This window comes from Cucumis sativus, unplaced genomic scaffold (assembly GCF_000004075.3).
Source record: "Cucumis sativus cultivar 9930 unplaced genomic scaffold, Cucumber_9930_V3 scaffold53, whole genome shotgun sequence".
NCBI lineage: Eukaryota > Viridiplantae > Streptophyta > Magnoliopsida > Cucurbitales > Cucurbitaceae > Cucumis > Cucumis sativus.
The window spans coordinates 159,380-177,935 of record NW_022279553.1 but is presented as its reverse complement, the minus strand read 5'-3'; the positions used below and the strand labels follow the sequence as shown (position 1 = coordinate 177,935).

Below are 18,556 nucleotides of genomic sequence, written 5' to 3'. Positions count from 1 at the left end.
GATAGATGCATGGTCGCCAATGTCACTTTGGCTTCCTCCGCCACGGTGTTTGTGGCTTTAAAATACCGCTCAATATCGAAGATAAAGTTTTCCAATGCCTTTGCATCCCTTGGCCCACAGAAGGGCTTGGGTTCTGGGATCTTTATCTTGCCAATTGTAATCGCTCCTCCAGCCGGAGCTTGATTGGCCAACGCTCGCATCGTAAGGTTCACCTTCGTGTTCACCTCTACGATTTCATTTCTAACGACATCCAGGGTGGCTCGAAAGTCCTCTGTCATACCATTTATCATCTCCATTATATCCTTCTGAGAGTTATCTAGCTCTATAACTCGCTCCTCCATTCGGGCAACAGAGCCCGATGAACTGTTCCCACGCTCGTAGGGAACATTTTCAATTTTCCTGATTTGTGACTCTAACGTGTCAACTCTAGCCAACAAATCATGTATGGGTAATCCGTCCAGGCGACCAGACACCGCATCAACAACATCGACTCTCTTGGCAACTTTCTCAAGTCGTTCTTCCATAAATCAGATGGAATCAGAAACTTCCTTCAGGTGGAGCATTTGCTCTTCGATCACCACCAACCGTTCTTCATGGGTCTTGCCCGTTCGTTTTACCGTCAACATCTCTCTGTCTAAACTGTCAGCCAATTTGGCTCTGATACCACTTGTCACAATCGTAGCGTTTCAACCTCGAGAAGGACGATTGTGCGACACTTGTTCTAACTCAACGAACAAGCAAGTCGATAAAAATCCAAGAGTTGTAGGTAACGTCGACGTATGTCGTAACCTTCCTTTGCGTTTTAGGGAAATTTTATTTATAAAACGCGGGAAAGAAAGAAATAAATTGAAATAGACGTTACGATAAGCATTAAAGACCGTCAATTGCAAGGAAAAATGGTTGCTTCCAAAGAGTACAACTAATGCTCGAGCGGGGATTCAACTGGTATGTCTCCCCTATAATACATTTTGAACATTTTCAGCTCTGGCAGGCTTGCATATGAAAATGCGAAACGTCACACCCAAGATTTATGATCTAGAATGAAAAGCAAACACCTAAACTAGTCATGGAAACTAAAGATGAGATAAACTGGGGATAATCGGAGCATATAACCAAAGGTAAACACACTTTGGAAAAATATGTCCGTGACACCCGACACCAGCACCCACCATCGGGCCCATGCGCACGGGCCCATGCGTATGGCCAGGCGGCAAGCCAAGCAACCGCGCGGGGCTCAGTCGCCGCCCATGCTCGCCCAGGTATGGCGCGCACGACGTCCGCGCACGCTCGCCGATGCTAACATTGCGCGCAGCCTACACCAGCGACAGGCGCGCGCGGCCCCCTAGTGCGCTCGCCCGTGTCTGCCCCAGTTCCAGATGCTCCGAGAACCTCCAGAAGCTTCAAGAAGGACCTAGACACGCCCATGTGCGTGCTGCCTCGCCCATGCTCGACCTAGACAGCCTCAGAAGCCTCTAGAACGCCCTAGACAGTGCTGAACGTGCTGGAATGCGCGAGAAGCTCCCGAGAAGGCCTCAGAATGTGCTGGATGATTCTGAAACGTGCTGGAACACTTTAGAAGGCTATTATGACGGTTAAGAAGTGTCATAAAAGGTCTAATCCTCTCTAGAATGTTCTAGGCTTCCTTGTAATGTACTAAATGATCTTGTATCATCTAGAAACTCCTTTGGCCGACCTTCTAAGGCCCAAGGTCGGTGGGGAAGGTCTATAAATACTTAGGGAGGGCCTCATTTGTACCAAGCCTTGCAACCTTGCAACTTTGCATGTGTTAGCCATGCAAGGTCACCTTGCCATACCAAGTCTCCTTGCCCATGGCCCCCATGGCAAGAGACAACATATTTGTACCCAAATGTGTATTAATCTATTCTTGGAATGCAGTGTATCATTCCCAAGACGTATCCATCCAAACTCCCTTATCCTTCCAACCTCTCTCGTGTCTTGCAACCAACCCAATTAATTTCGCTGCAACACGTTGGTGTAGTGCTTGGCGCACTACCCCTTCCCGAAAAGGCTTACTTGGCTACGTGGGCATTGTAGTTAGCCAAGTGCCGCACGTATGGTTAGCTTCAGACTTTAACCACGTGACACTAGCCTCATCAGTCGTCTTCCTTTCTCTATCAAATAGCCGCCGACCCTCTTCTCCGGCGACACTCCAGCGGCCACACCCACCGAACGCCAAGGAAGTGAATTTTCAAGGATGATTGTCGATCGAGGTAATTAGTTTCAAAATTGTTTGCATGCTTTAAATGGCGATTCATATGTGGTCGATTGTTAATTGACATCTCGGATTGAATGAACTGTTGATCTTACCAAGGGGTAGCCATACCTACTGGGCTACATGAACTATGCATTTTTCCTACTTTGTATTTGAACTGAATGATTGAAAGTTTTGTTTGTATGGATGTATTTGTTGATCGAAAGTTCTTTTTACCGATTGAAGAATTTTCATTTGAAAGTATTGAAATATTAGTGTTATAAAAAGTATGAAAATACCATTCATTATAGGAGTTTCAGCTTGAAGCATTTAGGTTTTAAAACTTATTTTCTTGCAATATTTTGATTTTGAAAGTATTCTTTCTAGAAAAATTTTGACAGAAAGTTCTGTGAATTTCAAAGCTTGATATGAGAATTGCTTATTGAGTATTTTTGTACTAATCTTTGATTTCAAAGTGTTTTCAGATGGAAAATCAGGTGATAGTTTTAAAGGGTAGTTAGGGTGACTCTATTCTGAAGCAGCCACCAAGCAGAGTCTAAGTTGAATTTTCGTTTCCTTTGATTATTTAATCTTTACAAACTCTTGTCTAATTTGGTCAGTTTAGCCTTCTCGATTCCCATTGTCAGCCATTTCTATTTCCCAATCTAGACAATGTTTTCTAACCTTTCTTGCTTATGATTCTACAAATTACTATAATCCCTCATCGTTTCACTCAGATTTGTGCTTTCATTGATGCAAAGGTCAAATGGGTTAGAGATCCATACCTTGATTTTGCAGTTCAAAGAGAGAAAAACCTCAAACAAGTAATTTCCCTTAAGAATATAATAATTTCGAGTCCTTTAACATCTGTTCCACTTTCTTCTTGTCTTTTTGCTTAATCAGAACCTCAAAGTTCCCACTACCACCATCTCCAAGTTCTTCGAGTTATACCCTTATGTTTTCATCCAATTCCAGCCTAGTCTTGGTCTCCATCCTCATGTCAAAATCACCTCACAAGCTTTACTTCTCCACAAGGAAGAATCAACCATTCATAACTCTCGACTACATAGAGATGATGTTGTGAAGAGGTTAGCAAAACTATTGATGCTCATAGGGGTTGGAAAATTTCCCCTATATGTTATTGAGAGGTTGCAATGGGATTTGGGTTTACCCTATAGGTTCATTCCAACCCTTCTTGCTGGTTATCCTGAATATTTTCAAGTTTGTAGTGTGAAAGAGACTGTTTAACAGGTGAACAACCTCTTGCATTAGAGCTACTTTCTTGGAGGAAAGACCTTGCAGTCTCTGAATTGAAGAAAAGGGAATCTCTGGAAGGAAATTTTGGGAGAAGGAAAATAAATCATATTCCATTTCCAATGAGTTTCCCGAGGGGTTTTGATTTGCAAAAGAAAGTGATGAATTGTGTGGAGGAGTGGCAGGATTTGCCGTACATTTCGCCCTATGAAAATGCATTTCATCTAGCACCAAATACGGACCAAGCTGAGAAATGGGTTGTGGCTGTTCTCCATGAGTTGCTTTATCTTACGATCTCGAAGAAAACCGAAAAGGAGAACATCTTCTGCTTGGGAGACTATTTGGGGTTTGGTTATAGGTTTAAGAAAGCCATAGTTCATCACCCAGGTATATTTTATGTCTCAAACAAGATTAGAACACAAACTGTAGTTCTTCGGGAGGCTTATAAGAAAGATTTTTTTGGTAGAGAAGCACCCTTTGATGGGGATGAGGCATCGGTACCTTCACCTTATGAAAAAAGTTATAAGGAAGCCTAGACCAGATGTCATATTAGCTTCTTCCAGAGGTAAAAGTAGCAATATTGCATTGGCCAATAAAGAAGTTTAAATGAAAGATTTTGTTGTCCTTTTTCATTCATCGGTCTTGAGGAATACTATGCTGTCTCATAACAGTGCATTTCATGAGTGAAAACAATATTAAAGCCTTCATGATCAGACATGACTCTGGCAGTTGAATTGTTTTTTCTTAAGAGCTTGGTGACATCTTGGTAGAGCATCAGAGAAATTTTGTTAGTTAAATTGTGTTTAGGTTAGCGTTAATTGACTTGTATTCTCCCTTTTGAGGTAGAAGGTTCAATAAAGGGTAGTGAATAGTTTGACATAACAATTGTTTGTAATAAATTGCTTCCGTTGAATTGTGTAAGTTTTAAAAGTTCATATTTCTTAAGTTTTCCATGTTTTTGTTATATAGGTATATTAAAAAATACTGGCTGTTACAAAATTCTTCCTAAATTTTTTAGTTGTGCAGTGGTCCATCTTCTTCTGCTATCCTCTGTAGCTTTCTGAGTTCTCTGACTATAGCTCGACCTTTAAGCTTTTTAAGCTTTCTTAGGCTTTTCCATATAGAGGTTGAGCTAACTGAATTTTCCTGTAACACTAACATTAATCTTTGGCTTTACCTTTGTGTTGTAACATGTTATTACTACTTAGTGACTTCCATTACAATATCTATTAATCTAACCTTCATTGTTGGCTTAAGTTGTTCTGGTGTAATATGTCAGTAGTTTGTAATTTTAGAGAAAGACCTTAAGGCATGTAGGAAAATAATAGGAAGGCAATTGTCAATTGTGAAGTCAAGCACATGAATGTTTTGACTTTTGAGTATGAGTATTATTGTATTATATAATACAACAAGAATGCCTTCATTGTTTTTTTTTTTATGACTAATAAAATTGCTCTGAGTTGTAATATGCATTATGCATATATGTGGTTCTGAGTTTGTATAAATATTATTTCTTATAGTGTATTTAGTTTCTTTAAAATATTAATAATAATAATAATAAATATAAAAAAAAGTTTCTTTTACGAAATTTTATACACTGTCCAACTTTTTACTGAATCAAACTCCAAAAATATTGAATCCAAAAATAATTAAAGAAATTGTAATGTATAACCAAATAACTTGTATATTTTGTAAATACAACATAGTTCTGATTTTTTTTTTTTTATCTTTCACTTTTTTTTGTCGTGAAAAATTGTTTTATAAAGGATTAGGACTTTAGTGAAATAACTCTCAAATTCCCTAATGGATAGCCAGTTTTAATACTCCTAACGTATGCAACTTTAGTGGAATCTGGATGGATATTATTGGAATAACTCCTAACGTCAAATAAAAAGCCTACATCAGAAACTTCTTTTTAAAGGAACATGACTCTTTTAATGGATAAACAAGTCCTCTGGACGGGGTCCATATGAGAAAAGAATTCTAGAAAGTTTCTTATCAATGATCTTTGTCAATATTCTTCCTTTGCAAAATGAACCAAAAATCTTTGCAATATTCTTCGTACCTCCTACTCATCCTCTAGACTTGTTTATCCATTGAACAAAAACAAAGGCTCCATAAGATAGGGTATTTTTGGGATATTGCCTAAAATCAAGCGAAAATCTTCTATATATTTTTTTGTGCCCAACTCTTCTATCTTAGATTTTTATCTTTCTATATATTCTCATTTACAAAGATCAAGCCTAGGTCTTGAACTTTTTCCAGAAGAAGTGGAACCCTCTATTGAGGTGCTGAGAACGATAATGTACGAGTAAGTCCGTGAAAAACTCACAACTGCTACGTGGGCTTCTTCATCCTAATCGAATTTGCGGAAATTCCATCATCTATCCCATGAAAGGGAAATAGAATTGATTATGTATAATAATCAGTGACTTTGAAAGGAGTGCAAAAGAAAGGCTGAGGAGAAAAGGCGAGACCAAAAGCTTTACCGTCTTCTTTTGGAGCAGGAAGCCTCATTCCTTCTTATTTCCTTTTATTCATTCCCAGTTTCAGCTCTTCTTGCTAAGGATGGATCACTCTTTCATTCGTGAGGTTATTAGATAAGTGGCTTAAAAGGAGAAATAATGGTCGAAATACCGTAGGTATTAGCTCAAATTCAGAAATGCAAGGTTTTGACTCCCTCGCTCCTACGCCTTCCTATGCCTTTCATCCTAAAGTTTCTGAAACTTCCTTTTATTTCCAGGTAGACTTTTGAGAGCAGGAAGACAACTAATCGTGCTGGTTGGAGTCTCCAACGAGTATCTGGATCTCCCCTCCTCCTCAAACCTTTTTTCTTAAATGCGCTTCTCACGCATATTGAATTGCGCCTCTTGGCACTACCCATAATAATCCTTCTCATTATTTAAGTGCATTTGAACTTCTAAGTCGATCTCTTGTGATAAATGGACATGATACCTTCTTACAGAAAGACAATTGTACCAGTTTGTAATTAGGTTCTACGTTGAAGACCTTATTTGTAAAGCTCTCTAGAAAATAGATGAAAACGAAGTGAAAGAATTTCATTTTGATGCTTCACTCAATTTTTTGAGGTTGAAAAAGAACTGAAGGGGTACGATCGGCCCATGGGTGTGGCTCATGGTGGTTAAGCTAGTGGTTATCTCATTGCTTATGAGAATTTCACATTCATACTCTTCAGAAAGGTTTTCTCGTATTTGGCATCCAACCTGAATGACGTCTAGAATGGTTAATAATTTCTTCATGCCTTGCTTAGCTTCTTCCTGATTCCCAAACTAACGAGACAAAGGCAAGGAAAAGAGGTTCAAAGAATATTGACAGTCGCGGCAGAGTTGAGGTCTCAAGAATCTTCCCCTAATCTCATATACTCTATGGTTGTCCTATATTCATGTATATCAAGAAAAGCTAAAAGACAGACACCCATTCACTTGTCTTAGTGTACATAAAGTCAAATTATTCGATTTGACATTCTTCCATTTCCTAAAGTCCTAAAAACAAGGTGCGTGCAGACGCGAGGTTCTAATTGATCAGTAGTTGAAGGAGAGAAAGTAGCTTATTTCTAAGAAATTCTTATTACTATGGTATGATGAACAAGTAAGAAGGAGGGAAGGAAAAAGTCCCAACAAAAGGAACCTACGACAAGGAAGGAAAGCCTATTACCCACATGAGTGCATAATCAAGGAAAAGCTGCGGGTACGAGCTCTCTTTCATTCGTCGAACTCAAGCAATCTCCGTTTTACACCTCTACTAAACTGAATTAGTTGGCTTTTCCAAACTAGTAAAAAGACTAGAAACCTTGGACCTATGGCTATCCAACCAGGTCTTTCCACATAAAGGGGAAAGAGGTAGAAAGGAATAGCGAAGATGAGTTAAAGATCAAGAGGCATCAAAATGAAATTCTCCTTATATCTTTTCTTTCGAGATGATTAACTTCCTTATTTTTATATCTTGAGTCTATTTTCTTCTTTCTTTATGTAAGACCCAAACTTTGGGTAGTGTAGTCTTTTTCAAAGAGTTTAAGAGGTTTGAAAGAAGGAAAGTTTTTGGTTCAATATCAAAGAATAGTACTTTTTAGGCGTATTGGGTTGACTTGGCAAAATGGTTTTAGAGGTTAGAAAGGGTTTTGAGTGTTTAAGGTTGGCAAGAAAGAAGGATTAAAGAGGTTAGGTGTTTTAGCTAACTTCAGAAAGGAGTTTCTCACAACTCGGAAAATTACACTCAATCTAGACTTGAAAATTCATAATTTGAGTCTAGTTTATTGAAGAAGGTTGCTGGACGTTTTGGATATGAGAAAGTTGACGTTTGGACAAAAGAAGGCAAGAGGGTCAGTTTGCGAGTGAATCTGAGCAAGCTACACTCTTAGAACGCTACAGAACGCATCGTTTGGCGTTTTCTTCCTCAAAATTTCAGGAAAAAATTTTTTAGGGAAGAAAACACATTTAGAGAAACTTTGTAGTAGAAGAAAGTTTTGTCAAAAGAGTTATGCATTTTAAGGGTGTAAAGTAAGTAGGAGGTTCCCTAAGAAGGTTTAAGGTGAATTTAAGCAAGGATGAGGTGTCAACTTGTACTCATGCAATGAACTCTATAAATAGGCCAAATTTAGTATTAAGTTTCTCACAATCCACTCGAGTGTTTTGAGTGAAATTAGTCTTAAAAGTTTTCATTTTGAGTCTAGTTTCTAAGTTGGGGTTTTTGATTTAATTTGAGTAACGGAGAGTTGCGTTTTGGCGGTAGAAAGCAAGAAAGGTCAGAATACTGGTGGTTCTGAACAATGTGGACTTCCAGAGGGCTGTAGAGTACATCCGTTGGAATCTGAAGTTGAAAATTTTAGGTATGAATAACAAGACGTTTTTCAACAACTTTGTAGAAGGATATATGTTTATTTGAGTTCTGGATTTTTAAGTTCTAAAGCTCTAAAGAAGCTGAGTTATGGCCGAGAATGAGGTTTTGGGCAGTGGCCAAGTTTAAGAAATTAGCATGGCATGTTGGGCATGCATTTTGGTTTGAGGAAGGTTTTTCTAAATGTTTTGGCGATGTATTTGATGTTTTAGAATAAAAGGGAATTAATTGGAGTTGTTTTCCGTCATTTCAAGACAAGGGGAAATTAGACAAGCTTATCTTCAAGGGTTTGATCTGCGATCAGTGAGTGAAAAATAAATTTACTACGACTATTTCAACTTATAATTTGCAAAATGATAATGATTCTAATATGTTTTTCGAGCTATTATTTAGTAGGCTTTTAAGTGAATCTTATTTCTATTTATCAATATGTTTATGAAAAATATTAATGCATGCTATTTAAAAAAGTATTCTATAACATGAGTTTAGAAACATTTTTAGCAAGCATGTATTTATAAGACTTACAAGCAATGATTTATAAAAAGCATGAGCTGAATAGAATGTTTTTAAAGAGAAAATCATGGTACTCTATATATCGAGTTCTCGATGGTCAATGTGCACAGTAGAGGTATAGAGCTATGCTGACCATTTAGTCGCTACCACCGAGTTCAGGCAAGAATAATATGATCAGTACTCTACTATCTTGACCGAGTTCAGGCAGGAATAAAAAGATCAGTTCTCTGCTATCCTAACCGAGTATTTAATCGAGGTTAACGCGATAGTATGACAGAAGGCACTCTGCTATCTTGTTTATGATAGAAGTATTTGAATGTTATAAAGTGTTAAGTTAAAGGAGATTTCTTAAAGACTTTATGTTATATTTCTGAAATTTTTAAAGTATATTTGTTTTATAAAACTATCACTCACTGGCCTTTTTAGCTCACCTTTCAAAATGTTTTTTCACTTTCCAGTAGAGGTCGTGTTTCGAGAACCTGACCGTTGTCTTCAGATTGCAGTGTGAAACTTGTTGATAGTTAGTTTTTAAGGGTCGGTTTTAATCTTATCATGTACATGGTTTGCATAAGTTGAAGTTGTTTAATTTTTGTTTGGTCTGTAAGTAAAGTTTGTAATTAATGGCATTTAGCCTCGACTACCTGTTTAAAGTTTAAAAAGCTGTTCAAGTTATTTCTCTTAGTTTCTGCTACATAAGTTTTAATTTCATATAGGTTGTTAGAAGTAAGTTATAGTTAGGGTCAATTAATGTTGTTTAGAAGAATAATGACATCAGTTGGTTTCACGCTACATCTCGGGTTGAGCAAGCAGGTGCTCGGAGTGGGGCGTGGCACTTTCTTAGCCGTATTAGCTGCTCTTTTTCTTTATTTGTTGTGAATATCCTCTTCTTTCTTTATTAAGGAGAGGGATGAACTAGCAGGACAAACGAAACTCTTGCCATAAGGACAAAAGGCCCCAACCATAAGGCTCATAGATTGATCTACGGGAGGAAGGTAGGCTCATTGTAATTCATCAAAAATTTGAAACTGTTTATAAGAATCATGAAAAATATTATTGGAATCAAACTCAAGAGGAGCGGACTCACAATATTCTTTGTGCCTAACGTCTGAAATTTATTTATAAAGGATCAAGATGGATATTATTGGTAAGACTCCTTTGAGTGGCCTTAATACTCTTAACGTTTGCAACTTTAGCGGAATCTTAAGTCCTCCAGATCGGCTGGCTCAAGATGATCAAAGAATTGAGAAAGAATGAATTATTAAAGCTACGAAGGCTTGAAGTGAAGCGATTCTTAAGGTTGAATGAATTGAGTGATTTCCTATTCCTTGGCGGCTTCCTCTTACTAGACACAAAGAAAGAAAGCACATAGCCTTCTCTAGGGCGAAAGAAAAGCTTACCATAAACCCCAGGTTCAGAAGTTCAACGAAGCATCTATAGTAGCTTCAAAGGAGTCAACTCCAAGTAATGAGGCTTCAAGTCTTCCATCATCAAGTAAGAAATATAATTCTAGGGACTGATCAATTTTCTTGGTAGGAAAACCAATGAACAAAGATAAGACCTGTCCTTTTGATCGCCTTTTTTTAGTTTGAAGGCATAACTCTTTGCACCTTTCCTTCATTCTTCTTTTCCTCTGGGCGAGGTGGGGAATCAGTACATACCCCTTTGAGCACAGAGGTTGAGTTTGATCTCATAAATTTTTGACTTTCCTTATCATCATGATTTATATTTATGCCTTTTACTCTAATTAGAGGCAAGGTGCAAAGATCTATGGATAAGACGCAAAGCATATTGCGAGACAGTTCTGAAGGACTATCCATATTAACCCAGTGAAAATTTTCGCTTTCTTTTCGATGAAGTTTCTCTTATCTGAACATTCGTTTTGTAGAAAATAACACTAGTAAACTAGTCTTTGCACGAATTGGACAAGAGCTCGATGAAATTGAGAAGCAAAAAGGAATCGAGATTGAATGAATGGTTGGTGCCATAGCAGCTGGAGAGTACTAGTGAATATGCTTTTATTCTTTTTTCATTCCGCATTCCTTGAAATAGTCTTTCTGGTAAGATAGACGGAATGTAATCAGTAGCGGTTCTTATGAGTAAAGGCTCACTTCCATAGGTGTCTAGGCCTAGGCAAAGGGTGAAAAAGAGGACTACCTAGCATTCAATCTTGCTATCTCGCAGACCAAGAGCAAAGAAGAGTCTAAAGAGGAGCGATTCAGCATAGGCTAGGTAAAGGCGAGAGGGGAGCGACATCTGTTAAAGATTGTAGACCTCGTGTTCTTTATTGATGATGGATCTTGCTGAACTTTGCTCTTTCCGTCCCATCAATCCAAAGGCCCTCAAACCATGAAGAAGAAGAGCTTTCTTTTCCATCTTAGGGTAGAGTAAGAAGCTAAAAGACGACCAATTCACCGCCCCATGGGTGACTTTTCTCAGGTGGAATATTATCCATCCTTGGGATTAGAGACTAGTCGGGAGTTTAGGATTTCCTCATCTATCATCTAGAAAGGCATGTGATGCACTATTAGGAAAGAATAGGACCTGTCCCATTTAAGATAGTGAAGGAGATTAGCCTCGATGCTCGCTCCCCTGAACTTAATCTTCTCTGTGGAATTCTCACTTTCTTTTCACTTGCTAAGGCTCAGAAGGGGAAAGTCAGACGACTAGACCAAATATTGACCAGTAGGAGTCATCCGTCTTTCCAGACTTTCTAAAAGGAAGGTTATTATACTTCAAGAGGTTAGAGTAAGTAGGAGTGGAGAAAATCAAGCTCCAGATGAGTTGATGCTACGTGGGCTCTTTTCGAGGGAGAGTAGACTCCGAACATAGTTCTCGGAGTGGGACAATAAGGAGGAGTGCAAGGGCTCCTTATTTCTTGCCATAGTAAGTGGGACTAGCTCGACTAAAGAGGTTATCTAATCGATTGAAAGCCTATTTTCAAGGTCACAAACGGTAAAGCTAGCTAACTCAAGTCGGAGAAGCTTTCTCATATTTTGAGGAATGGAACTGCTTCAGCTAGTTTACTTGAGAGAGAGGTAGGATTGACTGAATCAATGTTCATAGGCTATCCCAAGCGGTTAGGCGCTCTTCGATCGGGGAATTTTTTCGTAAGGCCTAACCTTTCACTCATACTCCGCAGTTCAAGGGTAGGCTTTCTTCTTCTTGTCTTTTCATCAGCAGCTCGTTAAAAGCCACGATAGACTACACGATAACTCACCGCAACGACACTTGAAAAAGAAAGGCTTGCTCTTGATCTTGATGTCAGTCTCTCTCCCTCCTTTATCGTCTCCTCTGGCTTCTTTTGACTTGGAAAGTTTCGCAATATTCTTTGCACCACAAAAGAAAGCAAAAATCTTCGCAATATTCTTTGCGCCTCCTCTTATTCAAGGGATGAGGCTTGAGCCTCAGACTCTTCCTTGGTCTACGAGGCCTATTTTGTTCTGCCGACTAGGTCTTCCCTTCCTTGGGGTGGGATGAATATGGGGTTTCTTGTTCTGGAGATTATGGAAGAAAGGGTTGAAAGCTGTAGGCAATACAACTTACCATCTAATTCTCTTCGAGTGATCGACTAAGTTAATACTCTAAAGAAAGAGAAAAAACAAAGCACTTCTTCAACTACTGAACTCCTCTAGGCAGATTAGCCTCCGCGATGGGGAGTTGTCAGATCTTGAAAGGGAAGTTTGAGATAATAGTCACCTGGACCTTTGGTGGCCACGACATTGATGGCCCCATTTTCGACGTTTTGGGACGGAACTAAAGAGTGGCCCTAGGGCATCACCGTTCGGCTTTGGCAGGCAAATAAAACTCTAACATTACTCGAGACGAGACCACCCAGTAGCTGGATGTGAACTTTCGAGACCTCCGACACTGTTATGGGCTAGATAGTTTCTTTCGAGACCACGTTATTGGTGGCCCCCCTTTTCGACGTTTTGGGACAAAACTAAGAAGCGAAACCAAGGAAATAACCAAGTAGCTGGATGTGAATTTTTGAGACCTCCGACACTGTTCTGGGTTAGGTTGTTTCTTTCGTGGACATGACATTGGTAGCCCCCTTTTTGGCGTTTTGGAACGGAACTAAAAAGCGAACCTTAAAACAGCACTGTTCGACTTTTGCGTCCAAATAAAACTCTAACACTACTCGAGACGAGACCACCCAGTAGTTGGATGTGAACTTTCGAGACCTCGACATTGTTTTAGGTTGGGTAGTTTCTTTGGAGGCCACGGTATTGGTGGCCCCCTTTCGGTGTTTTAGGACTGAACTAAAAAAAAGAGCCTTAGGTATCACCGTTCAGCTTTTGCAAGCAAAAAAACACTAACACTACTCGAGACGAGACGACTCAGTAGGTGGATGTGAACTTTTGACACCTTCGACACTGTTCTGGGTTGGGTAGTTTCTTTAGGGTCACGACATTGGTGGCCTTTTCGACGTTTAGGGACGAAACTAAAAAGCAGAGCCTGAGCATCACCGTTTGGTTTTTGCAGGCCATAAAAACTCTAACACTACTGGAGACGACACCACGAGTACCTGGATGTGAACTTTCGAGACCTTCGACACTATTCTAAGTTGGGCAGATTCTTTTGGGGACACGACATTGGTGGCCCCCTTTTCGGCGTTTTGGGACGAAACTAAGAAGCGAAACCAAGGAAATCACCGTTCAACTTTTGCGGCAAAAAAAAACTCTAAACAGACCACCTAGTATCTGGAGGTGAACTTTCGAGACCTCCAACACTGTTCTGGGCTGGGTAGTTTCTTTGGGGGCTACGCATTGGTGACCCCTTTACGGCGTTTTAGGACGAAACTAAAAAGCGAACCGTGGGCATCACCGTTCGGCTTTTGCGGGAAAAAAACTCTAACACTACTCGAGACTAGACCATCAGTGGTTGGATGTGAACTTTTGAGACCTCTGACATTGTTCTGGGTTGGGTAGTTTTCTTTAGGGCCACGACATTAATGACCCCCTTTTCGGCATTTTGGGACGAAACTAAGAAGCGAAACAAGGAGAATCGTCGTTCGACTTTTGTGTGCAAAAAAAAAAAAAAACTCTAACACTACTCGAGACGAGACGACCCAGTAGGTGGATGTGAGCTTTTGAGATCTCCGACCATGTTTTGGTTTGGGTAGTTTTCTTTAGGGTCATGGCATTGGTGGCCCCATTTTCGTCGTTTTGGGACAGAACTAAAAAGCAGAGCCTTGGGCATCACCGTTCGGCTTTTGCGGGCAAAAAAACTCTGAACCTTCTCGAGATGAGACCACCTAGTAGCTGGATTTGAACTTTCGAGACCTCCGACACTTTTCTGGGCTAGGTAATTTCTTTTGAGGCCACGACATTGGTGGCCCCCATTTTGATCGTTTTGGGACGGATCTAAAAACGTTATTATGGGTTGATGTATCTTTTTCAGATAAAAAATGCTATTTGCTAAAATTCAAAAGAAAAAGTTGTTTTGTCATTTTTTAAAATGACCCATAAAAACGTTATTATATCTCTTATGACAAAGAGTGTGGATTTACTAGTTCATATTTGACTTGTTTTTTGTTGGTAAAATTGGATAAGACGCATTATATTGATATAATTACACTAATGACACTCTTAAATCAATATTAATAAAAATTATAATTTAATTAATGTTATTAAGTTAAATGAATATAGTTTAAAAGTTATTCTAAACACAATTAATGTAATTGTTTTTTAAATTTAATTCATTTTCACATCTTTGTGCATATGTACGTGTGTGCGTGTGTGTGTGCATATGTGCGAGTGCGCGTTTGCCCGTGTGGGTTGATGTGCGTGTGCGTGTGTGTGTGTGTGCATGTGTGCATGTGTGTGTAGATGTGTGTGTGCATGTGTGAATGTGTGCGTGCGTTCATGTGTGTGTTCGTGTGTGTGCATGTGCATGTGCTTGTGTGTGTGCGTGTGCTGTGTGTGTGTGAGATTGGCGTGCCCATATGGGTGTGTGCGTGCGTGTGTGTGACTGCACATGTGTCCGTGTGTGTGGATGTGCATGTGCGCGTGCGTGCATGTGTGTCGGTGGGTGTGTGCAAGTGCACATGTGCCCGTGTGGGTGATTGTGTGTGCGCGTGTGTACGTGCGTGTGTGTGTGTGGATGTGTGCGTGCGTTCATGCGTGTGTTCGTGTGTGTGCATGCGCATGTATGTAGGTGTGTACGTATGCGTGTGCTTGTGTGTGCGTGTGAAAGTGCGCGTGTGTCTGTGTGGGTGTGTGTGTGCTCGTGTGTGTTAGTGCGTATGTGTCCGTGTGGATGAGTGTGCATGTGCGCGTGCGTGCATGTGTGTGGGTGTGTGTGTGTGCATGTGTGCAATGCGCATATGTTTGTGTGGGTGGGTGTGCGTATGTTCGTACATGTATGTGTGTGTGTACGCGTGCGTGTCTTGATGTGTGTGTGCGTTCATGCGTGTGTTCGTGTGCGTGCATGCGCATGGACGTGCGTGTGTGTGGGTGTATGCATGTGCGTGTGCGAGTGCACGTGTGCCAATGTGGGTGGGTGTACATGTGCTTGTGTGTGTATGAGTGCACATGTGCCCATGTGGGTGCGCGTGCGTGCATGTGTGTGGTGCGTGCAAGTGCCTGTGGGTGGGTGTGCGTGTGCGAGTGTGTGTGTGCACATGTGTGTGCGTGCGTATGTGTTCGTGTGTGTGCATGTGCATGTACGCGCGCGCGTGTGCATGCGCATTTGTGCGTGCGTGCATGTGCCCGTGTGGTGGTGTGCGTGTGTGTGCGCATGTGCCCGTATGGTGGACGTGCGTGTTTGCGTGCATGTGTCTGTGGATGTGTGCATGCGTTCATGCGTGTGTTCGTGTGTGTGCACGTGTGTGTGTGGGTGTGTGCGTGTGCGTGTGCAAGAAAAGGAAAAAACAATGATTATTTTGATGATGCTACTCGAGATTGTGTCTCTCGAATCGTAAGTTTGCTTGCGATTTACTTATATACAATATTTAATCTTTTGTTAACTTAGTTAATGATGAATACTTGTATTGTTCTATGGGATGCATTAGTTGAAACACATAGAGATGAGGACATATTAACTGAGTCATTGGGCTCTAAGGAGCATGGTGGACGTGTACGTGGCATGGATGGTTTTGTCTCTCAATCACTATATTTCAAGACAGTGAAAGGGAAAGAGAAAATTGCAAGTTCTCAAGTTGTAGAAGATGAATCAAAAAGCAAAAGTTACAAGAAGAGTCATAATCACTTGAGATCGTCCATCAGAAGTGTCATAGATCTCTATGCATGAGGATTTGGGCAACACACCTATGAACGAAGAAGTGAAGGTAATTAACTTTGTTGTCACTTTTAAAATTTTAATGTTTATAGGATAAATTGTTCTTAATGATGCTTTTAATACTTGTAAAGTAAACACCGTGCAAATTGGCTATAGGAACGATTAATAATATTGTTGCAATAGCAACCATACTTGATGATAGCAATGGTTAAATGTATACTCACATTGAAGATGTTTATTGTAGTTTTCATTGGATGTTGCATGTCATCGATCTTCGAGAGAACTGTGTTTATGTTTTGGACTCTCTTCAAAGTAAAGTTAACGAAGACATCCATGGAGTCATAAATGTGACTTATGATTTACTTCTTATTTGACTTCATTGTCTTCTAATTCTAATGTTTCCAAATGTATAGAGGATTAAAAACATGGCAAGCTAAGCATGATTTACAACATTATCGGTCAAATCCGAAATGGAAACCTATAAAGGTAATTTGCATTGACACATAATTATTTTCAATGAAACATAAGAATAATTTGTATGTAATTTATATACATGCAGTGTCCTCGTCAATTGGATTCGGTTGGGTGTGGGTATTATGTCAAAAGTATATACATGAAATCGTGCATAATTCTAGTACTCCATCACTAGCCTTGTAAGTTTCTACTTTCACTTTTTATATGTTACAAATTACATAAATTATCTAAACTTATTCTTTCCATACCTTTCTTTTTGCGTAGTTTAATACAAAAAAGTGCATATACGCAAGAGGAGATTGACGAGATTTGAACAAAATATGCAAGCTTTGTTAGCCGATTTGTGTAAGCTTTTACACTTTTTTTTGTAGTTTATAAGTTACTAGTACTAATACTAATTGTTTTAATATATAAGCTACGAGATTCTAGTACTACTTGTTGTAATACTTTAATTTTCAGGTTTTCTGCTTGTAGTAGTTTATGAATAGGTGTTGTATTGTAGTGTTTTAGGTGTTGACTTTAGAGTGTATTTGTTGTAGTACTATGTGGAAAGTGTGTATTAGTGGAGGAATTTGTTGTACACATACTTTAATACTTTACATATTATTTACTGATTGATATGTGTATTTCTGTAGTATTATGAAAGTGTGGAAAAGTGTATTTTTGTAGTTTTCCATGGAAGTGTGGAAGTGTATGTGCTGGTTTTGTGGCCTCTTACCATGTTGAATTCTATAGCTAAAATAGTATTAGTTTGCCATTGGATGTGTGGAAGTGTATGCTGGTTTTTTAGGGGTTGATCTTCTTGTAGGTGAAATGGAAATATTGGTTTGCCATGGAAGTGTGGAAATGTATGTGTTGGTTTTGTAGGTTTTCTTACATGTTGAATTCTATAGCTAGAAATAGTATTAGTTTGCCATTGGATGTGTGGAAATGTATGCTTGTTTTGTAGGTGTTGATCTTCTTCCTTGTAGGTGAAATGGAAATATTGGTTTGCTATGGAAGTGTGGAAAAATGTATATATGTTGGGTTTTTAGGTGTTGAATTCTGTAGCTAGAAATATTAGTTTGCATCGAAGTGTGGAAGTGTATGTGCTGGTTTTGTAGGTTTGAATTCTATATAGCTAGAAATAGTATTAGTTTGCCATTGGATGTGTGGAAGTGTATGCTTGTTTTGTAGGTGTTGATCTTCTGCCTTGCAGGTGAAATATGGAAGTAATATATAAGGTTTGCCATGGAGTGGTAGACAGTTAGCAATCATGCAACAATTATTTTTTATACTTTTTTAATATTCGATGACGACATTTCATGTCGTAATTCGTAACAAATAATGTCGATTTCGACACCATGAAAAATAATTAAAATAAATAAATTAAAAAAATAAAGGGTTTGATGTCGGTTTAAAAACGACATTAAAGGAAAACCAACAGTAAAGGTCAACAATTACGCCATAAAAAATGTTGATTTAAAACCGACATCAGTGGCCATCAATGATGCATTGATGTCATTTTAAACTGACATCAAAGCAAAAATGACATTAAAGGCCTTTAATAACGCTAGCATAGATGTCAATTCCGAACTGACACCAAAGGCCATTAATGTCGGTTCTAAACTGACAATAAAGAGCAATTTCTTCTAGTGCTTGCTCCATATTATAAGTAGATTTTCATTTAGCTAACTGCTAAAGTGAACTTATGGACTTCCACTTAGGGTTCAGTCGTTATATCTCGTTAGTTGAGCCCATATTATTCCGATAGCCGAGCCCCATATTGTTTGCAATGGAATGAGTCCTCACATTATAACCCTTGAGCAGACGAACATGAGAGCTTTTCCCTTCTCGTAACACGAAGAAGTGAAAGATTAGCTCTATTACTTGTCACCAGGAGCATTATTTCATGGGAGTAGATGTAGAGACAATATTTGGAAAAGTTCTTTCAACCTTTTATGCTACTAGTGTGAGGAAGAAAATCTATGGCATCACACAAGGAAAGGATGAATCACTTTACGATTATTG

The 18,556-nt window shown here is 39.2% G+C and overlaps 1 long non-coding RNA gene and 1 pseudogene across 1 annotated transcript; both read left to right on the top strand.

The window, feature by feature from the left end:
- The first annotated feature begins 2,907 nt into the window (after window positions 1–2,907).
- Window positions 2,908–4,072, top strand: LOC116405996 (annotated as a pseudogene).
- Window positions 4,073–16,285: 12,213 nt separating this feature from the next.
- On the top strand, window positions 16,286–16,980 carry LOC116405991. Its single transcript, XR_004219083.1, has 2 exons — window positions 16,286–16,558; window positions 16,811–16,980. It is a non-coding gene; the product is annotated as an uncharacterized LOC116405991 (long non-coding RNA).
- The last annotated feature ends 1,576 nt before the right edge of the window (window positions 16,981–18,556 follow it).